This window comes from Vombatus ursinus, unplaced genomic scaffold, assembly GCF_900497805.2.
Source record: "Vombatus ursinus unplaced genomic scaffold, bare-nosed wombat genome assembly UNPS02010304.1, whole genome shotgun sequence".
NCBI lineage: Eukaryota > Metazoa > Chordata > Mammalia > Diprotodontia > Vombatidae > Vombatus > Vombatus ursinus.
The window spans coordinates 1,849,994-1,867,831 of record NW_020950082.1 but is presented as its reverse complement, the minus strand read 5'-3'; the positions used below and the strand labels follow the sequence as shown (position 1 = coordinate 1,867,831).

General features: G+C 37.3%; 1 protein-coding gene and 1 pseudogene across 2 annotated transcripts in view; both read right to left on the bottom strand.

Annotated features, from left to right (window-relative positions):
• Positions 1–17,838, bottom strand: part of NALCN (sodium leak channel, non-selective) — a 502,028-nt gene that overhangs the window by 272,786 nt on the left and 211,404 nt on the right. The window lies entirely within an intron of this gene.
• LOC114037275 lies at positions 14,763–15,095 on the bottom strand (annotated as a pseudogene).

Here is a 17,838-nt window from a genome sequence, read left to right as displayed (position 1 = left end):
GTTTACTAGTATCTAGTGAGATTAGGGAAGGACTTTCGTAAGAGATGCCACTTGGGCGAACCTTTGAAAGAAACTAGGAATTCCTAAAAACCAGCTATGGATTTATGGTATGGAGATGAGCCTGTTTAAAGAGATGGAATGTCCTGGGCAGAATATAAGGAAGCTTAGTGTGATTGCTCTCCCGTACTTCATCCAAACTGTTACAAATGCCTGAAACAATTTCCCCATTCTCATTTCCTTCCATACTTTTAATCTTGATCAATAATCTATCCCTTAAATTTTTGCTAGGATAACTCCTCGTCCCCCCAAAAACAACAACAACAACAACAACAACAACAAAATCAACCCTACAAAGTATGTTTCTCTACATGTATAGGTCTCTTTATATAGGATAGTAGGGACTACATGTCTAGAGCTGGAAGGCTTCAATGGTTACCTAGTTCAACCAAACATTTTATACAGATGAGATAACTGAGATCTATGGAGGAAAAGTGACTTACCCAAGGCTACACAGGCAGGAAACATAAGAGGTCCAATTTGAATCTTGATTTTCTTACTCTAAATCCATATCTTTCCACTGTGCCATATGAATATATGCTATTTCCCCCTCTTGACTGATTTTTGCCTTTCTATGAAAAACATAAATTCATGGAAGGCTGAAACAATGTTTTTACCTCATCTGGAACTCAAAGTTACATAGTAACTGCTTCTAAAATATTAAAGGGTCTATTTAACTTAATATTTATCTCTTTTCTCTGTAGTATTTGAAATTGCCTATTCATTACAATTTCCTCTTCTCTAGGAATTACACTTTCCTGAGTCTAACCTTCTATTGAATGTTATTTTATTGAAACATTTTTACTGAAAGCATGAGTGGGATTATCAATAAAATAATTCAATGAAACCAAATGCCATCCTTTAAAACCAAGAAATGCCACCTACCTCATGAAATTGTTTTGCATACATTAGAGACATATATTGTTCAAATGATGGACAACTTATATTACAATAGTACTTTAAGGTTTATAAAGCCTTTATTTTTCAATACTCCTTTGACTAAAATAGGGCATATATTATTATCCATACCTTACAGGTGAAGAAGCTTAGCATAAGATAGTTTAAGTGACTTCTGATTTCTCTCATGTCTGTTTATACAGAGAAACAGCAAATTAATAGTTTTTTTTCCAGTTGGCCAGTTGTATTTTTTAGGGATTCTTCCAACTTTCTCATTTGATTTTTAAAATCCTTCTTGAGCTCTTCTAAGAAGGCTTTCTGGGCTTCAGACCAGTTCATATTCCCTTTTGAGGTTCCAGATGTGGGTTTGTTGACAATGTTGTCCTCTTCAGAATTTCTGTCTTGATCTTCACTGTTCTCATAATATGAATCTATGGTACATTTCTTTTTACTCATGGTGTTTGCTTATTTCCTGGGCTTTAAAGAGATTGAGCTCTCCTGCCAGGGAGCAGAGGGCACTGACCCAAGCTTCTTGTGTTGAGAGCTTTGGGCTTGGTCACTGTCTTTGTGTGCTGGGGCCCCTGATGTTGGCAATTGGAGGCTGTAGGGTTCTGGCAGTTTACCTGGTATTGTGCTGGAATCAGCAACCCTGGAACTCTAGGAGTAGGATTGGGTAATCTGGCTTCTGGATGTTGCCTGCTTTTCCTTTCCTTTCTCTTTCTTCAGCTCCTTTCAGATGGATGTTGCAGGATGTTTATCCACCTGGGGCCATTTGGGAGCGCTTCACAGATTTTTGCTGAGGCCCGGGGAGACTGCTATAGAATGCAAGGCACCTGGTGGTTTTCTGAGCTAGTTTCCACTGGTTCCCCAGCCCTCACTGAGGCACTTGGAAGTCCAGGTTTTTGCCTGCTCCACCACCTGGGTTTCAGGATCTCCTCCAGGCATGCTAAAGTGGGGCTTTCCGCTAGCTTGCTGGGACTCCTCCTGTTCTCTACTGCTCCCCTTCCCCAGGGCAAGAGGGGCCTTTCCTGTTAATCCCTCAAGCTACCTGGGGCTACTGGACTGCTGCTCCCCATCTTTCTTCTGGTTCAGCTCTTCCAGGGTTTTTCCTGGGGTGATGTTTTCTGGGCTTTCAGAATTTGATACAGGAGGGTGAGAGCAACTACCTTTTTACATCGCCATTTTGGCTCCCAGAAGCAGAAGTCGAAATAAATGTTTTTAAAAAGCAAAAAAACACTCATCACATTCTTTATAGATTATACAATAAAGATAGTAAACAGTGCTTATAAACAAAACCCACCAACTTAAGTGGAGACTTAACAATGCAATCCTAAATGATCAAATAACAGATCACAGAAACAATAATCATGCGAAAATAATATTGATGAGACAACATGCTACAACTTCTGGGGTACACCTAAGGTAGTCCTCTGAGTAAAAAATATATGCATTGTATATTATATTAAAATTATATTATAAAAATCATAGATTAACAACTACATATGTAAGGACTGATGAAATGATCATGCAATTTTAAAATTAGAAGCCAACTAATAAAGAAAGTCAAAATAAGCACAAGAGGAAAGCTTAACAACTAGAGGAGAATTAGATAATTTGGAAACCAAAGAGTATGGAACTGGTAAAGAAAATTAAAAATGGATCTTTGTGGTAGCAAAGTACTGATGCAGAAAACACTTTGATACAAACAATAAAATAAACATAACTAGCAAATTAGCAAACTACAAACACATACATAGAAAACTACAAAAACAAAACACCAAACAAAAACAAAAACAAACAAAAAACAACTAAGCTGAATATCACAAAATTGTAAACACCTGGCTTGACACCAAAGAAGAAACATGAGCAGATATTTCCTTCTCCCTCCCTTCTTTGCCAAAGGAGTTGGGTTTGGAATACTATCTATAAACACACACATACACACACAAACACACATATATCTACTATATGAAACTTCTAGTTCAGTTGAATCTGACTCTTTGTGATCACATTTAAGGTTTTCTTGGCAAAGACACGGGAATGGTTTGCCATTTTCTTCTCTAGCTCATTTTATAGATGAAGAAACTGAGACAGAAAGCGTTAAGTGACTTGCTCATGTAGCCAGCAAGTTACTGAGGCCAGATCTGAACTCATGTCCTCCTGACTCCAGGCTCAGCACTCTAACTACTGAGAAATCTAGTTGCCTACCATATAAAACTAATATATTATTAATAATAGCAAAATTTGTATATAATATATACTAGTTTTATTAATCCTTTTCTTTATTATAATAGATGGCTCTGTGGGAGGCAGTAGGGGCAGGGATACAACAGGAATTTTAAGGGATTAAAAAAAACAGGAAAGCATTAGATTTGCTCATCTAAAAATCACAGGTGAAGTACAGGATAAAGGGTGCCCAAGGATATTTACTGCACTTTTGTATCAATAGCTCCCTGAACCTCCTACCCATTACTCCTAGATTCATACCGTCACAGTAAGTATAACAAATATAATTCTGTTTCCAATAAATAGCTCTTTAAAGTTCCCAAAAGAAGTTATCTGAGTCTCCCCAATTCTTTTTTTCTCCAGGCTAAATACTCTCAATTTGTTAAATGGATTCTTGTGTAACATGTGATACATAGTTACTTTAAGGGCAAAGTTTCTTTAAAGTTTATTCCAATTATTTATGAAAGAGTGGGAAAACACTTGAAGGATAAAGGGATAAAACAGCTAGTATTCTTTCAAGTTAATACAGTTTCCCACTATATTCAATCTTGTCATTAATCTTCAGTATCCGAGGATTCATGCCACTCCTTTAAACATTTACAGAACAATCTCCCAACCCCCTCCCAAAAAAAAGAGAGAAAGAAAGAAAAGAAAGAAAGAAAGAAAGAAAGAAAGAAAGAAAGAAAAAGAAATGAAGGAAGGAAGGAAGGGAGGGAAAAAGAAAGGAAGAAAGAGAAGAAGAAAGAAAGCTGCATGGCTATTTAAATATCTGGTTCTGGTTAGATAGGGTTTAAGAGAGGTTATGTATTTAACCCCACAAATCAAGTCTTATAGGAAAAACAGAACACAGTCATCATTTCCATGGCAATGTTGAACACAGCAATCATCTCTTGACACTGACACAACCCTCCAAATAGTTGATTGTACATTCAGGTCATAGAACTAGTAAATGTCCACTGATTAATATAATAACACATGTGAAAGTTTCACAGTACTTATTCAAACTGGAGTAAGGGCATGGAAATGAATCTGAATCCCAGTGTTAAGCTGTTCAAAAAAGAGAAAATATAAAGACGTTTAGAACATGTCTTGCTTTTGACAAACTTCATAAATCCAAGCCATTTGGCCTCCAGTGAAGAAAGTGTGTGTGTGTTAAGGGAGGTATAAAAAAATTATATTTAATTTCTTATCTTCTTCCTTCCATTTCACCAAATGAAAACCGGTATTTTTTTTTCCTAATGGCTGGATTACACAAGTTGTTAGATGCTTTAATAAAGGTGTAAATCAAAAGGATTACTCATGGGTCCCATTACACAGAGAAATTTCAGAACAGAACATTTTTTATAGAGGTTCAGATTCTAACAGGATTTCTATTGTCTACCCAAATCTATTATAAATCAATTAATTTGTTATAAGATATTATCTTCCTTTATATTATATCATAATACTGTATTGAAAACTCTGAAATGCTTTATTGAAAATAAATAGCCATCTATTCCATTTAAAGTTTTCAGTTCTTCAGTAGCCAATGAAGATGGTATAAATATGTAAAATTCCTTCCTAGTTTCCAATGCCTTTCCTGCAATTCTTTAGGAAGAAGCTTCATTAACAGATGACTAAATGAATATATTTTCTTTTTAGGAAAAATTGTAAATTATCTCTCTTAAGTTTTCCGTTGGTCATAGATCAAACAAAAATTAAGTAACCCAATGTTAGAAGAAATTGAAAACAGACAAATAATTAAAACTAATCATTGAAGCATTGAAATTCAATTTAATTACACTTTTCAAATTGATTTACCTTGGAATTGACTCATGCATTCATTAATTCAACACATATTTTTTGAGGTTCCATTATGAATATTATACCAGGGGAAACAAAGATAATCCTTATCTATAACTAGTTTATAGTGAAGCAGATAGGATATGTACATAAATAACAAAATATAAAGCAGCATAAAATAACTGTAAGAGCAATATGAATAAGGAGCCAAAACATTCAAAGAAAGAAAAGATTAGAGAAGAAAAAAAGCTGAATCTTCCTATCTTGCCGAGGCTGGAAGTACAGGAGCTACTTATGGGCCCAGTCCATTCTAATTGGCATAGAAGCTTTGACCTGCTCTGTTTTGGACCTGGACCAGTTAATCCCTCTTAGACAACCTGGTTCCTCTTTCCCCCTTCCAAGGAGATTCACCGTTTTAATGTCAAATTTAGAGCATATATCTGATTGGCTTATCCCATTATAACTCAGAACGCTGAGTACCAAAAGATCTCCCAGCCTCAGCCTCTTTGGCAGCTGGGACCACAGGCATACACCATCACAGCTAAGGAAAAGATGATCTGTAAAAAAAAATCTCTTTCACCTCCATTCCCAACCTTAGATCTATATTTTATGAACCTCTCCTAAAGGAATTACTAGGGGCACACATAAAATCTTATACTTAAGTAAAAAAAAAAAGTACTGCTCAGGTTGATTGCTCTCAAAGAAGAGAGACATGGCTAGTTAATGTTAAAGAGATCTTCAGAATTTAATGGACTGAAAGCTCAAAGAGTCAACAAAATGAAAAACCAGTCTGGTCTTGGGCTATATATTAGCATTCAGAGCAAGAGTGCTGATGTACCTTGCCTTGGTCAGAGTGTTGTGGTTTCATGGTGTGTTATGGTGGCACCATGTCAAAGAATTCAGAGTCAGACCACCTCTAAACTTAGTACAGGCATTTATTGAGGATTGACCCCCATCAGAAGCAGGCTAACTTCCAAGAGAAACCAACAACTTAGTGAGACAACACAGGCGAATTATAGTATAATGATGCTGATTACACAACAGAAAGTATGAATATTAAAACAGCAGGAGGGATTTGTTAAAAGATTAAGTAATGGAGATGGTACAGTGGTCAAACATTCTGGTTGTGCTTCCCTCTGACTGGCTAGCTCTTGTGGTCCTGTCTGGTCAAGATGAATAGTTAGGTATTATGGTCCTGCTTGGGCTAAGTGGATAATGTGATTATGGTTGAGTACAAGGACACACCTATTCAAATGTGAAATAGATATGGGGGCAGTGGCTAGCTAGAGGCAGTAGTGATATTGAATTTGGGGCAGTGGCTCGGTAGGGGCAGTGGCTGTATTGAGCCTATGGTGTGGTTAAAGTTAGATTGTACGGTTCAATCAGGACATGCCTGCTGTTCAGAGGGGCCCATGAGGAAGTTAAGGGTAGGCTTGGGGTAGATGTATTAGGATTCTATCAAAACCACATCCAAAGTTCTATGACCAGCTTTGGGTGCTACATTTTGGAAAGGATATTCACAAACTGGAGCATGCATAGAAGAGAGTGATGGGGATATCAAAACACATCTTATGAGGATTGGTTGAAGTAACAGTGTGTAGGAGATTTTGCAGGCCGTGGTTTTTACCTCTAAATCCTAAGGTTGCCATATGGAAGAAGGATAAAATTTATTGTTTGGCCCCTGTGGGCAGGACTATGACTAACTGATGGAAATACTAGGGAACTATACTTTTGCTTTAGCATAAGGAGGAAATTACTGACAATATCCCAACATGAATTGTGTTATTTTAGCAGGTAGTGGATTTTTTTTTTTGTCACTGGTAGTGTTCACGTGAAGGCTCAAGAATTTTGTAAAATATATTTATACTTCATGTAGGGGTTTAATAAAGATCCAGTGATCTTTGCAACTCAGAGAATATGATTCTTTGGTGCTATGGCTTTTGATTGGAGTGTTCATGAAGCACTTTATGAAAGAGGCAGCAATTTGAGTTAGACCTTGAAGAAGATATTTAAACAGCTGGTAATGGAAATTTAAAAATAAATGTGTTTTGTGTACAAGCATTAAATAGTCCAATTTGACTATTGGCATAGTTGGGAAAGTATTAGGGTATACAATACAACAAACATTTATTCAATGTCAACTGTAAGTAGAAAAAGCTATCCTTTGAGTCAAGAAGATCTGGGTTCAAATCCAGCACTGGTTTCCATTTAATAGTAGCTGTGTGAGCCCAGGCAAGTCACTTAACCTCTGAGTTCCCCAGGTAGGAAAGCAGCAGAGGAGACAACAAAATTTTATTAAAGATATTAAAGATCTACCGCATGTAGAAAGCTGCCTGTGGAGTCAGAAAGACCTAGACTTATGTTTGACCTCAGTCATATAACTGTCTCTGTGATTCTAGGCAATTCACTTAACCTTTAAGTGCCTCAGGAAACTCTCTAAGAATATAAGGTGTTAAGAAGGTACCCATCTGCAATGAAAGATAAAAGTCTTTACTGAAATTCTCCACATTAATAAAATGGCAGGAAGAAAGGGACTGTTGCATGAAGAACATTGTCTTAGTTAATGAAAAAGAAAAAAATAGATAACAACAATATCTCTACTTTTGAGGAATCAGTAGATAAAGTTAGAAAGGTTGGTGATGCCAAATCAAAGTCTTTGAATGTCGAGTTAAGAAGCAATGAATAACTACTTGGAAGCTTTGAGCTGGGAACCAGAAATGATAAATTAGGCCTGTACAAAGTTAATTTGGTAGCTCTATTTCAGACAGATTGGAAGGTTAAGAGGTAAGATATGTGGAAGATCTATTAAAGGGCTATTGTAACAGTGTACATATAAGTTAATAAGGGCTCAGACCAGTGTAGAAGAAAGAGAAATGAAATAAAGGAAGGGGTCTGTGTGAGAAGGAGTTTGGAAGTATTAAGAAAAGTTCATGATTAACTAGAGCATTAACCAAGCATGGGAGGTGGAGGATCAAGAATGAATATGGGCTTTCCAGTCTTCATGACTGGGATATTGGTGGTACAAGTAACAAAGTTAGGAAGGAGAGCTGATGGGTGGATGTGGAAAAGATAATAAGATTTATTTTTAAATAAATACTTCTCAAACAGATTTTAAATGGCTATAATACTGAGTTTAGATATATTGATTTTTAGGGTCCTGCTGGAACAGATAAATATATAGGAATAGAAGTAGGGAGAGTAGTTGGAGCTCAAATTACAGAAGAGAGTGTCATATGCATATAGACATAATGGTCAAAACTGTGACAGTGAAGAGATCACCAAGGGAAAGCATGTAAAGTTATAAGAGAAGAGGCTTAAAGAAGATTTGGGGAATTTGGAAGAAGAAGACAAAAAGCCAAAAATAGTCATTAGAGAGATGGAAGGAAAACTGGGATTGTGAAATTCATGGTAGCCAAGGGAGGAGAAAGAATCACATAGGAAAACTTAGTCAACATTGTCAAGGAGGCAGAGGGACAATAGCAATCAAGTAATCACTGGTGAGAGAAAACTTTTAGTACAAGAATAGGAGTAGAAAACCATATTGTAAGGAATTATGGAGTGAGTGATTGATAAGAAAATGGAGGAAGTAAATGTAGACAACTCTTTTTAGAAATTTTGTAGTGAGAAGTAGGAAAGAATTAGGATAGTAGCTCCAGCAAGCCTGAATAGCTCAAGATGGAGAAAATAAAGGTCAAAAAATTGAGGTTAAACTTGGGCTTGAGGAAGGCTGGTATTTAAGAAAAATAGTATGGCAAAAGTTTTTAGTTTCTAAAATACTAATTAAGAGATGACCATTGGTCCAAGATAGATATACAGGTAAGTGTTCAGATGACTGACTGAGAGAATGTGAGAGGTCAGATAATCAAAAGTTAAGATGAGGGTCAAAAAATGTTCAGTAAGAGTAGAGAAATTTTATCAGTGAAATGTAAAGTAATGGTGATCAGAGAAGGATTTCTCTAAGTTCAGATGAAACTGTTCCAAATGATGATGAATTCGAAGGTATACCTACGCCAGTGGGTGGAGGAATAAGAGAAGTGAAAATCAATGAAAATGACAAAATCAAGGGTTGTTTTCCATAATATTAGATGAGTGATCACTGTGGAAGTTGAAATTATCAAGGATTCTAGCAAGGAGTGGCATAGAGAAGAAAATCATAAACCAAGGTGTTCAAATCATTAAGGAGTAAAAAGAATACTCAGGAACTGGGAAATGGTGTATAGGAGGCCATGAACAGGGCAGTATAGCAGGGTAGTATAGATTTCAAAAGAGCAGATCCTGTGAGTGATGATGGAAAAACAATGACTGAGGGGCGGCTAGGTGGTGCAGTGGATAGAGCACCGGCCCTGAAATCAGGAGGACCTGATTTCAAATCTGGCCTCAAACCAAACACTTGACACTTACTAGCTGTGTGACCCTGGGCAAGTCACTTAACCCCAATTGCCTAAAAAACCAAAAAACATAAAACAAAAAAAAAAACCAATGATTGAGGAAGCTGTACTAGGGAACAGGACAACCACAACAGTGAGATGAATGAAAAGAGAGTGAATGAACAGTCAACACTGAAGAAGTGTTGTCAGTCCAAAAGGCTAAGAACTAATTAAGAAAGGAGGTCTGGCTGTGATGGTGGAAAATATTTACAATATAGGTGAGTTTGTTCACAAAATAATTAAGAGATGGCAACAAAGACCATAAAGTAAAATTACAAATTGAATTTCTTAGTTGACTTATGCCAACTTCAAACCCAGTCACTAATATAATTGTATATATGGTTTTTATTTTAGTCAATCCATGTTTTATATAGAAATTCCACTGCTAAGTTGGTGAAAGATAGAAAAGCCTAAATATATACCAAACTACTTGTACCAGCACATATTAAAGTAGCAAAGACCTGGAAACAAAGTAGGTAACTATTGACTAGGAAATAGCTAAACAAAGTGAGATACATGGATGTGAAGGAACATTTTTTAGCTATAAGAAAGGATAAAAATCAAGAACACAGGATATATGGGAAGATTTTGATGAAGAAATAAAAAGTAAACTTTACAGAATCAGGAAAATAATATTAATGATGACTACAACAATGGAAATGGACAAGAGCATTAACACATGTAAACTGAATGGTGTGAAAATATAATGACCAAGTTTGATCCTAAAAAAAAAACCCAAACCACCCAACTTTATCTGATTTAAAGAAGGGAGTAGTGGACTATGTACGCAAAATACTAAATATGACATCTTATTTAACTGATATATTGGTTATTTTGCTAAATTACTCTTTTTCCTGCCTTTCTTTTTTATTCTGTTATAGGGATGGCTTTCTAGGTGGCAGATGGGGAAAGAAAGATTTGAAAATAAATAATATTAAATTAAAGAAAATTAATACATTTTTAAAAGTCAATCAAAACAACAAAGCCTTTTTAGTAAGTGATTTTGAAGAAAATCTTTAAAAAATAGAGCAACACATTATAAACACCCTGGTCTATGTCATATCTATCTTTGCTAGGTGCTTTGCAAGGTGTCTTGAATATAGAAGATGTATAATAAATGTTTGTTAAGAAAAGAAGTAAAAATATCTTTCAGGCTGCCTTTTCCTTTTTTTTGGTGCTGTTAAACTTCATTGTCAATTTCCCCCTTTCTCGTTTTTTAACTGAAGTACTGTTTAGTATAATAAAAAATAATTTCTTTCATCTTCCTTGCACTCAGATTTTTCCAAAACTTTTTGTTTCTCGAAATCACAAATTATATTTTATAAGGTTTTTTTTTTGCTGTAAAAATTCCAACTAAAAGTGTGTGTGTGTGCAACAGAGAGAGAAAAAGAAGACAGGGAGGAGAGGGAGAGAAATGGAGAGGGAGGTAGGGGGAGAAGGAGAGAGGGAGAGGAGGAGAGAGAGAGAAGGAGAGGGGGAAAGAGAGAAGGAAGAGAGAGAGAGAGAGAGAGAGAGAGAGAGAGAGAGAGAGAGAGAGAGAGAGAGAGAGAAAGAGAGAGAGGAGTATGCCTCTAAGGGAGTCAGCATTTGCTTATACATGAAGTTGTATGAAACTTAAACATTTTTTTCCTTTCTGGAGTTGAGTAAATAACAACTTATATGAAAGATGTTATTGACTAGGTGAGTGGAATATTATTGTATTTATAAAAGAGGGCAGCTATGTGGGTGGAGCCAATATATACTTAATGGGTGAATCAAATTTTCATATGCCTATTCATCATCTGAAATTATTTGAGACTGTGAGAAAGTTCAAAAATGAAAACTGGCAAGGATTAGTCTGTTTGTATTATTATTTTTATACATGAAATAGACATGCTATGGAACTCCACTAAAAAAAAAAAACCCTGCATCTTAGAAGCAATTATCATCCCAAATCATTAAAAATACAGCACTACAAAAACTAAAGCAATAATTTGGCAACAAATTGACTTACTTCTAGCATGCAGTCATTATCCCTCATTCTTTACAGAAAATGGGGTAAACACAGTGGAACATTACTAGCGAGGAAATAAACGCAGGCATGTCAGGTTTCATGTATGCTTTCATTTTCTTGTCACTGACTACCTTCAAGATAATATAGCACTGGCAGTGTGTTGGAGGATGGCAGGAAATACCCAGACACATCTGTCAAACTGTCAAAGGGAGAACACTACCTGAAGAGCAGTAAGAAAACAGCCTGTCAAAGTGGCAACTAAAATATGACATTGTGGTTTAACAGACCTCTATGTATTGTGTGTTTGGGTGACCTCCTCAAAAAGCTGCCGATTATGCATAAATGAAGTTTGCACTCTAGGGAAACAGGCAGGCATGTCTGGATGCTATTTTGACCTCATTTCAAATTTAGTAAAGAAGCCAAACCACTTTTTGGATGCCTTCTCCAGCATCCTTCATTGTAGCTGAGGATAAAAATGATGTCCACAGATTTCCAAAGTTCATATCACAGGCTAGGACTAAAATTCCTCTGTGCTATGAATGTATTCATATGAGCACAAAGAGTGCTGTAGGAACACCGAGGGAACTGTCAATCTGACCTACTATTATTGTTCATTTAAACAGTGGCCTCACCATCCCCATTCCCAAAATTAAACATTGGAGAGAAAGGGAGAGGGAAAGATGCAGGGAGGGAGGGAGGGAGGAGGGAAAGAGGAAGAGGGAGAGGGAGGGAGGGAGAGAGAGAGAGAGAGAGAGAGAGAGAGAGAGAGAAGGAATTAAACACTATACTGCAACTTCTAGAAGGTGGTAAATGTGGGTGGGTAACCCCTGTGTACAACACATTGAAATGGAAATCTTCCTTGTAGGTTTTTTTTTTTTTTCAAATCTCACACACTGTTTTCAGGCTAGTGTTCAGCCCATGGTAGAGTAGGATGAGTGATCATAAGATTTTTAAAATATAAGGAGATAACAGTGATGATTGTTCTTTGTCTAGAGAGGAAACAAGTTTACATTTGAAGGTGATCGGGCTCCAAGTTTGCCAGAAATTATGTTTAATTCTCAGAAATTACAAAACCAAGGGGGAAGATGAATCAACCCTCTCTCACCATACAAACACATACATACATACATACATACATACATACATACATAAGCACACTTTTTTTAAACAACTAAAATACTAAGAAAATTTGAAACATGCAGTATAATAACCTCACTTCAAAATTTCCTATTTCTATTGAGTCAGCCTCCCAGTCACCCAGGTGAGTAACCTCAGAATCATTCTAAACTTTTCCCAGCCCCATCTTACCCTGATCTTCTTCTATTCCTAAAAAGTTGGCAAGCCTTGTTAACTTTATCTCCATAATTTTTTTGCTTATATGTGTCCTTTTCATTACATTTACACTGTCACTAACTTTAGCTCAGATCTATTATTCTCACTTGTACTATTTCAATAGATCATTGATTGACTTCCCAGACTCTTCTCTATCTCTTCTCCAATCCATCCTTTACACAAAATCACAAATCCTTTAGTATTCACATAATTAGGAATAATAACTGGTTAATAAGAAATGACAATACCATCTAAGGCAATGCAAGAATAGTGTTATAATATACTTATGCTTTTGCATAGGTGTATGTTACTGCCATTGTCCACTTGTTGCCTAGCTCTCTGAGGCCAGAAATATGTTCACCAATTTATAGGTTAAAAATCACCAGTAGGAAAGCGACTAGTGGTGAAATTTGAGTGCTCTATTCTCTTATGAAAATAGTAGTGCCTGATAGAGAAAGGTATGTATCTTGTTCTTGCATTTGAAAGCTTTTCAGAGCTATATTTCTTTAGTACACAGCTATATTTCTTTAGTGCACATCAGTACACTTACTGATGATCTGAATTATCATGCTCATAATTTTCTATTTAAAAAAAACTATTACATAGTTTTAAGATTGAGTTCAGGGATATAAAGGCTAAATAGGAACATATGAACACCCTATCAAAGACAATATATCCATAATTTTAATAAAATAATAAATCAGAGTTATTCTACTTTCTCTGATTTTTCTGTGATCACAACAGTCCTCAAAACATTTTCCCTTCAATTTTTCATTTTTTCTTATAAGTCCTCACATTTATGTCCTTTCTCTGTAATTTGCTTCTCTGTGATAGATTCTGTTACATTACTGCTATCATCTGTAAACAGATCATTCTCAAATCTATAAATCTAGACTTTGTCTTATTCCTTGGGTCATTTTAAATCATTCAGGGTCTGCTGAACAGTATGTTGATTGGAATGAAGAAAGCAGACAGTGAAAGTTCCCTGGGGCTGGCCTGGTGAGAAAGATGAAATGTAAAGGAATTGTAGAATGGGGACTGGTGGATGGGTGAAATGTGGGGTCCAGACTTGGAGGGTAGACACAGTAAAGCCAGAAAGAGATCGATGGACTGGGAGGATACTGAGGGCATGAGGAAATGGAGATGAGGATGGGGAGCTAATTAATCAGAGTGACTGGGTGGGGAAAGTGACCTGGGAAAATTCCAGAGTCTGACATTCTGTGTGGGACAATTTTGAATAATGACTGAAGTCTAAGCTGTGGATGTGCTGGTGAATTAAGTAGAATGAAGATAAAAGTCAATGGAATTGAAGAAGTCAAGGCAACAAGCATTTATTAAGTGCCAACTATGTGCCAAACACTGTGCTAAATGCTTGGGATACAGAGAAAGGCAAAAATTGTCCCAGCCTTCAGAGTGCTCATAGCCTAATGGAGGAGACATGTAAACAATTGTGAACAAACAAGACATATAATTGCAGAAGGAAGGATTTTTTAAAAAGTTATTTTAGTTTTCAACATTCACTTCCATAAGATTTTGAGTTCCAAATTTTCTCCTCATCTCTCCCCTCCCCCACCCCAAAACAGCATGCATTCTGAATACCTCTTCCCCCAATCTGCCCTCCTTTCTATCACCCTTCCTTTCTCTTACTCCTTTTTTTTTCCGAATAATCATTACAGATATTTTTAGTTAGACAGCCTTTCAAAATAGCAACAAAATTAAAACCAGAAGCCCAGAGCCCAGATTTGGGGGTGGGGGTGGGGTGGGGCAGCTGGCCAGAAGGGAGCTCAGGCCTTAGGGGGTGGGCACCAGCCCAGGCCATTAAGCTTGTCTCCAAGGGCTTTCTTCCTGATGGCTGAAGGCTCCAATTGCAGCCTCAGAAGATTCAAGGTAGATAAAAAGTTAAAAAAATCAATCTGCCCCACCCCTTTTGTACCACCCACCTAGGTCACATGATCTCTGTAAATCCAGTCTGACATCATAATTTTGTTTTCCCCATGCCATTCAGTGGTGAGAGCAAATCAACAGTAATGCTTTGTTTCAGTAGACTATTAAATTAAAGAAAAAAAATATGGCACCTCGAATATGGCAAATTATTCTGTTGGATATTGGATCACAATCAGGAAATAATCTTTATCTGGAGCAACAATGATCTCATTTTTCTTGGTGCGAATGTAGAGGAATGTGAGATCATTCTGGGGGTCAATGTCTCGCACAGTGCCCTGAGCCTTCAAGATGAAGCTATGCATCAGGTTGGCTTACTGCATGGTGGTAGAGTTGTCCATGGTGCTTTTGATTGGAATGCCTTCTGAATTGACGACAATGATCCCTTGCACTCCCTTCTGGCTCTGAATTGGTTTTAGGATTTCTTCTACTTCAGCCATCTTTCAGGCAGAAATGACAACACTGCGGCTACAACAGAGGTGGGAGCACCCTACCCAGTCCGGAGATGGTTCCCTTCAGCCCCCTTCTCTTATTCCCTTCCCCTTATATTTTCCTGTAGGGCAGGATAGATTTTGATACATCATTGCCTGTATCTTATTTCCCAGTTGCATGTAAAAACAATTTTTACCATTTGTTTTTAAAACTTTGGGTTCAAAATTCTCTTCCTTCCTCCCTCCCTACCCACTCTCATTGATAAGGCAAGCAACTCAATATAGGCTATACATAGGCAATCATGCAAAACACCTCAATAATAGTCATGTTGTGAAAAAATAACTATATTTCCCTTCATCCTATCCCACCCCCCATTTATTTTATTCTCTCCCTTGATCCTATCCCTCTTCAAAAGTGTTTGCTTCTGGGGGGCGGAGCCAAGATGGCAGAGGGAAAGCAGGGTCTTGTTTGAGCTCTCCCCTCAAACCCCTCCAAATACCTATAAAAAATGGCTCTGAACAAATTCTAAAGCAGCAGAACCCACAAAAAGACTGAGTGAAACAAATTTACAACCCAAGACAGCCTGGGTGGTTGATTGGAAAGGTATATTGTGCTGGGCTGGGAGAGGAGCGCAATTTGGGCGTGCAGGCAAAGCAGGCCTCAGCAAACCTGGAGCAGGCCTCAGAGGATGGAATCACTGGCAGCTGTGGCAGTTTCCAGACTTCTCAACCCATGAATGCAAAGACAACTTGGAAGGTCAGTGGGAAAAGTCTGTGACTGCGGTGAGAGAAGGAGCTTGGTGTGAGCCACCCCCAGGGCTGTGGCTTTTTCCTGAGCTTCCGGCCGACAGACTGAGGGGTAATTGAGTTGCTGATCAGAGGGGGATTGCAAGGATCTCTTTGCTAGTGCTGAGGCGGGAATCTCTTGCTTTACCAGGGCTTGGATCTAGGTCACAGTTCTGAGGGGCGGTCCTGGGGTGAGGAGGAATGCTGATGTGGTGAAGCTTCTTGTGGCGGGGGAGAGAAAACAGCTCGCCCCTTATCATAGCACCCTGGAAGAACTGAAAATTTTCAGGTCCCTAGAAGTATCTCTGAAAACAGCTGTACAAACTCCCGAGGCTTGGGACAGTACATTCTCCACATTGGAAACAGACTTTTACCTTAACAAAGAGTTTAAAACTCAAGTAATTGGCCGGGATCATGAGTAAGCAGTACAAAATGAATCAGACTATATTATCTTACTTTGGTGACAAAGAAGATCAAAACATATAACGAGAAAAGACAACGAAGTCAAAGCTCCTACACCCAAAGCCCCCAAGAAGAATATGAATCAGTCCCAGGCCTTGGAAGAGCTCAAAAGGGATTTTGAGAAGCAAGTAAGAGAAGTAGATGAAAAACTGAGAGTGATGCAAGAAAATCATGAAAAACAAGTCAACAGCTTGTTAAAGGAGACTCAAAAAAATACTGAAGAAAATAACACCTTAAAAAATAGCCTAACCCAAATGGCAAAAGAGGTCCAAAAAGCCAATGAGGAGAAGAATGCCCTAAAAAGCAAAATTGGCCAAATGGAAAATGAAGTCCAAAAGCTTACTGAAGAAAATACTTCCTTAAAAATTAGAATAGAGCAATTGGAAGCTAGTGACTTTATGAGAAATCAAGACACTGTAAAACAAATCCAAAAGAATGAAAAATTAGAAAACAATGTGAAATATCTCATTGGAAAAACAACTGATGGAAGATAGATCCAGGAGAGAGAATTTAAAAATTATTGGACTATCTGAAAGCCATGATCAAAAAACAAGCCTAGACATCATCTTTCAAGAAATTATCCAGGAAAACTGTCCTGATATTTTAGAACCAGAGGGCAAAATAGAAATTGAAAGAATCCACCAATCACCACCTGAAAGAGATCCCCAAAGGAAAACTCCTAGGAATATTGTAGCCAAATTCCAGAGTTCCCAGGTCAAGGAGAAAATATTACAAGCAGCTAGAAAGAAACATTTCAAGTATTGTGGAAACACAATCAGTATAACACAAGATTTAGCTGCTTCTACATTAAAGGACCACAGGGCATGGAATATAATATTCTGGAGGGCGAAGGAGATAGGATTACAACCAAGAATCACCTACCCAGCAAAACTGAGTATAATTCTGCAGGGGAAAAAATGGTCATTCAGTGAAATAGAGGACTTTCAGGCATTCTTGATGAAAAGACCAGAGCTGAATAGAAAATTTGATTCTCAAATACAAGACACAAGTGGAACATGAAGAGGTAAACAGGAAAGAGAAAATTATAAGAGACTTATTATGGCTGAACTGTTTAATTTCCTGCATGGAAAGATGACATTTGTAACTCATGAGACCTTTGTTAGTATTAGGGTAGTTGGAGGGAAAAATCATATGTGTGTGTGTATATACATATATGTGTATATATATATATATATATATATATATATAGAGAGAGAGAGAGAGAGAGAGAGAGAGAGAGAGAGACAGATAGATAGATAGGTAGATGGATGGATAGATAGATAGATAGATAGATAGATAGATAGAGGGCACAGGGTGAGTTGAAGATGAAGAGGTCATATCTGGAGAATAAAATTAAGGGGTGAGAGAGAATTATACTAGGAGAAGGAGAAAGGGAGAGATAGAATGGGGTAAATTATCTCACAAAAAAATGGAAAAGAAAAGGCTCTTACAGTGGAGGGGAAACAGGGGAAGGTGAGAGGGAATGAGTGAATCTTATTCTCAT